This window comes from Eptatretus burgeri, chromosome 5 (genome assembly GCF_056783735.1).
Source record: "Eptatretus burgeri isolate ZD-2024b chromosome 5, Ebu_testis_v1, whole genome shotgun sequence".
Classification (NCBI taxonomy): Eukaryota; Metazoa; Chordata; class Myxini; order Myxiniformes; family Myxinidae; genus Eptatretus; species Eptatretus burgeri.
In genome coordinates this window covers 101,285,490-101,291,489 of record NC_140965.1, presented here as the reverse complement: position 1 = coordinate 101,291,489, position 6,000 = coordinate 101,285,490, and the positions used below count along the sequence as shown (strand labels likewise).

Below are 6,000 nucleotides of genomic sequence, written 5' to 3'. Positions count from 1 at the left end.
TTATTTGTCGTTCCATTTTTTTTTTTTCTTTTCCCAAAGATACGTGTATGTATATATATATATATATATATATATATATATATATATATATATATATATATATATATATATATATATATATATATATACTCCACCTGCCTTATTCGTCCGCTGATGCCACCTACCTCGCCTGCTCCTTGCCTGCCTGTTCCACCAACTCTCTAGACCTGGACTTTTTTTTCGTCCTTTCTGCCTCTTTAATGTTATTATATTTCCCTTTGCTTCAAAAAACAAATAAACAAACGAACAACAAAAACTCTTTCACGACAAAACACAATCTCATTCTGCCTTCAACTTGCACTTCCTGTGCCACTTTCTTTACCTCTTCTTTTTCTCACTATCTTCATTGAAGAAAACGCTTCTTCCTTCTTACTTTAATTTTAAAAGCTTTAAAAACATCCTCCTTTTTCTTGTGGTTTAAATTGTGTTTTCTAATCCACAGGACTCTACATACATCATGCCCCTAAACATCTTGGCTGGAGCAAACAAGTATGGGGGACTTTATATTGTTTGAGCCATTTATTTTATGTATTTTAAAACCGATTTGTGGAATCGAGAATGTGTTTTGTCTCAATCGGCACAGCGCCAGTCTAGCCTGGTTGTTATATAGATATTTACATATCGGGGGTGCTCTCTGGCCGGGTGTTGAGTCTTCATCTTGACTGATTGCTGCTCGATGTCTGCATTAAACCTGATTGGATCTAAGCCTGACTGTGTGGTGTCTACCTAAGAAGTACTGATGTGGTGACAGCGTTTCATCTCGCACTTTTTTAAAAATCAGTTTCCGGATTACACCCGGCAGGTGAGCATCGGAAAAAGGACTGACTTTGGGATCCCTATGTTATAACAGTGATTGAAATGACAGTGTCTGAAGATGGTGGCCTATAGTAGCGCACAAAAACAGTGGTGTCTCTCCAAAAATGAGATGTTGCCATTGTTCAAATGCTGGCGACAGAACATATTGTAATGTTATCATTGGATTCGAACTTTGCCCCATTCCTTTTATATGGTATCAACTGGGTGAAGAACTCTGGTCTTTTCCCACTTTATGACTTTGCCAATGATGGTGCTGAGACTCAGAATGGCCAGAAAGCACAACAGAAGATAGCTCATCTGAAACTAATGTTTGACCAAATTGCCAATTTTTCTCCCCTCATCTCAAGATCTGCAATTGTAAAGAACTCCACTTTACTGGCTTCACTCTGGCAGGCAATTCATATGCACTTTGGTTTCCAGCCATCAGGAGCTCATTTCCTCCACTTTGATCCCATACACTTTTTGAGTGACGAATGCTCTGAGGATTTGTTTCAGCAACTCACTGCATTCATCGATTATAACCTCTTAAGAACAGATGTCCCAATAACTCATCGTGGTGAGTCAGCAACAATCAATGAAGAGTTGTCTCCAACACTAGAAAACCTTATTGTGTTAACATGGCTTAGCTTGAGCCATCCAGATCTAGCCCAGCTGGTCGAGCAATGTTATGGGACTGAGTTGAGGTCTCCAACATTAGCCTCAATCAAACCTGAGATATCACTCAACATGTACTCACTCCTTGCTGAAGTTGCTTCTATGGCTGATGCTACAGTCATGAGGTCAGCAGTAACTAAACCATCCTTTCAAACCCTCTCCAAACCCCAACAGCAGCCGTAGCGATCTCCATCACAGCCATCTCGACCCAGTGGCAAACGATCACCTCCATGGTGTCCCTTACACAAAGAGGAAAGTTGCCATGACAATCATTTTCTAAGTCGTTGTCGCTTCCTCCCAACATTGGACGAGGTATTCTTCTGCAGCATTCGTCAGATCTGTGGCAGGGACCACTATGATTATTATTCCGATAGTGACCTTGACGACCATGATGAGCCTTCATTAACTATAGACACAACGACCAGGCACCTGCATATTTCCACAAGGCATGTGTACACCAATTGCTCACCAATTCTATTTGCCTGCTACAACAACCACACTATACCCATAATGCTGGACACTGTTGCCAAAATTAACTTAGTTTGTGCGACATTGGCCAACCATATTGGCCTCACCATATCAGTCTCAGAAAGTACACAGCATGCTTACTAAGCAGATGGTGTGAGCCCCCTGGATGTCGTTGGTGAAACCTATGTTGAACTCGACAGGGCTGATCACATTTTGGCACTTAATGTCTTGACTGTTTCAGATGTCAATGTAGACATCCTCATGGGAACTGCTTTCATGTCTCAAATTGACATTATTATTCACCCCACATGGTGGCTCATTTGCATCGGCGATCATGATCAGTGCATGTACGGTGATTTATCCCCTAAGACAGGAGGGGTCTCTTCAATCGGCCGAACACAAGTTGATCTACGCTCCCCAGTGACTACAACCACAACATGGCCCGGCAAATTCCTTGAAACCCTTTCAGACATCCCCAGCACCATGATGTGTTCCGATGTCGCCAATGAGCCCAGTCCGATATCTCTGTTTACATGAGACTCATCGCCCATGCTGGTGTGGCCTCAACCTGACATGCACAGTGTATGCGGCCGCATTCGCATTCGCATTCCTAATTGGAATACAAGTCCCATCGCTTTCAAGCGATATTCCCATTTTGGCATCGTGAATGCTTCCCTAATCTCTGAGGTTGTGAGCCCCCCCCTCCAGTGTTAAGTGTGCACCGCCACTTTCACCTCATGCCTCTGTTGACACTACCCACGTTGATCTTGACAACACCCAAGCAATGGATATTATCGCAAAGTTCACCTCCCTCCATCGTGAGTTCTCACCTAATTTTGACCCTAAAATCATCGGTTATAATGGCGCTGTTACGAACATTCATGCCATTGGCAATATGGACCCGACTAAACACCCACAGCACAAGGGTCCTCTCCCCGATCACGCCTCATTGACCTGCAAGCCAAGTTTGATGAGTTGGAAGCTATCGGCGTGGTCGTTAAACATGAAGATGGGAAAGTTGAATCTGAAGATGGGAAAGCTGAATCTGAAGATGGGAAAGCTGAATCTGAATCTGAAGATGTTAAATCTGAAGACGCCGAATTGTCTGAATTGTCTGTTTGTGTGTAGAGTATGTTAACCCCATGCTCCTTATCAAAAAGTCCGGTAGTGGATCTCGACTTGTCACTGCGTTCAGGGATATTGGCTGCAACAGCAAATCACAACCATCATTAATGCCTTGTGTGGAATCCATTCTCCGCACCATCGCGGGTTGGTCCGATATTATCGTATTCTACTTGTCTCAGGCCTTTGTACAGATTCCACTCATGAAGTATTCTGTGAAATAATGTGATATTGTCATCCCATTCCTTTGGAATTGTGGTTATGCCCAGTCTGACATGGGCATACCAGGCTCCGAGACGGCACTGGAGGAGCTGATGTGTTGCATTCTTGGAGATGTCCTTGAGGCTCACTCTGTTGCCAAAATAGCAGATGACTTATTCTGTGGCACAGATTCACCTGAGGAACTATTCAAAGTTTGGTCTGCTGTGCTTCATATCTTGGATAAATGCGACTTTCGACTCTCAGCCACAAAAACTGTTATCTGCCCAAAATCCCCCACTATCCTAAGATGGGTATGGTCTTCGAGTCATGTGGGTGTTCGTCGTCACCAAGTCGCCACTCTAAGTTCCTGCCATTCACCTACCACTACGAAAAGTCTTCAGTCCATTGGTGATGCTTACTTGCGCATGTTTTACGGAATGCAGGTGGCTACCTTGTTGTCCCCCTTGGACGATCTTTGTGCTGGCCGACCCTCAAGGGACTGTGTGTTGTGGACTGACGAATTGAATGCTGCTCTGGCTAAAGCTCAGGCAGCCCTTCAGGGACATTGCTCAACAACCTTACCTAAAATGTCGGATCAGTTGTAGATTGTTACTGACAGATCTACCACGCACGCTGGCATCAACACCACATTGCATGTGGCATGTGGTGACGGATGCAGGGTGATTGTACATGGTGATGGATCTGCCATGAGCATTGGCATTGGCGCCACATTGTATGTGGTATGCAATGGAAAACCTTTGCCCACTGGTTTCTTCAGCACGAGAACGAAGAAACACCAGGTGTCCTGTCTATTGCCCTCTGTATCCCCCCCCCCTCTCCCCCCGAACTGTCGTTACCTGCCTTCCCAGATCGTGTCAAAATGGCTCAACAGGTGATCATGTTCTTGAAGCCTCCAATGACCTTCACCAGGGCTCATGTACATCCTTGCGTACACCATTATCACCATCCCCTGTGCCTCGATGCTCTGGCCGATTGCGTGGGCAGCCTGCAATATATGGCCGATTATGTTGAGTAACCACAATGCAGTCCTGCACTTCGACTGTGGCATTTACATCTGTTGGCTGACCCTCTTGTAAGCTTCACACATCACGTTTTGTTACTGTTGTTTTGCTTGTGTTATAGTTGTGTTTTTTAAATTACATTTCCAGTTAGTTTTTTAACGGTCCATTTGTAATGGAATGCATAACGTTGGAGAGAAGGAGACGATCACGCCATTCTGGACTGGTTGTTATATGGGTATGTACATATAGGGGGCACTCTCGGGCATCCGGGTATCGAGTCTCCATCTTAACCAAGTGCTGTTCTTTGTCAGAATTAAACCCAATTGGATGTAAGCCTCACTGTGTCATGTCTACCTAACAAGTACTGATGCAATGCATCCGGTACACATGACCAGCTGATCCCCATCTCTCGGGCAGAGTGGAAAAGGCACGATCTGTGTCCCCCTTATCGAGAGCATTGTGTGAAGATGTTCCAAACTTCTGGAACCATTTTTTTTAAGGAATAATCACTGACAACAATAAAGCTCATGAAGGGAGCTCATCCACACTTTTTATCAGGTGTTGTTTTCGTCATGGCAGGATATTATATTCGCCCTCCCCACAAGCAAGCCAGTGAGGGGTGTTGGTGGAGTCGCCGACAATCTGACCACACGGCAGGTAGCAATGGGTTACCTGTTACCAGTGGCAGTCCTAAAAGACTGAACTGACTTAAATACTTGTGAGAGTTAACATCTTCTCTCATGAACCTTGCACGCCAGTAGAACCTCCTTGGGTGACACCTTATCCTGTGTAAATAGGAGTTTCTTACTGAGCACAATGTCCGAATCTTATAGCACCATCTCCCCTTTGTGGAGGTCTCCAACTGAAATTGCCATTTTTACCCTCGCTGAAGGAGAGAGTCTTGTATTTGGTTCCATTTGTTTGTTACTTGGCAATTTTTTTAAATTTATGACAGGTAGGTTGATCACCTCCATTTGTTTGTGTGTTTGTTTGTGTGTTTGTGTGTTTGTGTGTTTGTTTGTGTGTTTGTGTGTTTGTGTGTTTGTTTGTGTTTGTGAGTTTGTCTGTCTGCTTCCCTCCAGCCCAAACCACTCAACCGACCCTTCTGAAATTTTCAGAGATTAATGTCACCAACCCTGCGACGTTTCCTCATTGAAGTTTCGTAAAACTTGGTCGACCGAAAAGGTCTACATAGGCCAATAGGCCAATTTGAGCCAAATTTTCAAAAATCCTCCAATTTCATCCGATTGACTTCAAATTTGAACAGGATTTGCACATCAGGTCTGTGAATTCAAACACCGATTACTTTTGAGGTTATCCTAGTTCAAAAGGTCAACATTGGCCATAAGGTCAACCCAAAATAGGCCAGATTTCAAAATTGTTTCAAAATTGTCAATTTTCATCCAATTGACTTGAAATTTGAAGATCATTTGCATACCAGGTCGTTAATTCAACCACCCATTAATTTTGAGATCAACGTCGACCAAAAGGCCAATTTTGACCAAATTGGGCCAAATTTTCTCAAGTCCTCAATTTTCATCCGATTGACTTGAAATTTGAAGAGCATTTTCATGTCAGGTCGCTGAATTCAAACACCTGTTAATTTTGAGGTAACAGGCCAAGAGGTTAAAAGAGGCCAAAAGTCCGATTTGGGCCAAATTTTCTAAATCCTCAATTT

General features: G+C 43.7%; 1 protein-coding gene across 5 annotated transcripts in view; it reads left to right on the top strand.

Annotated features, from left to right (window-relative positions):
* Positions 1-6,000, top strand: part of LOC147027062 (uncharacterized) — a 514,850-nt gene that overhangs the window by 126,330 nt on the left and 382,520 nt on the right. The gene's annotated exons all lie outside the window — the stretch shown is intronic.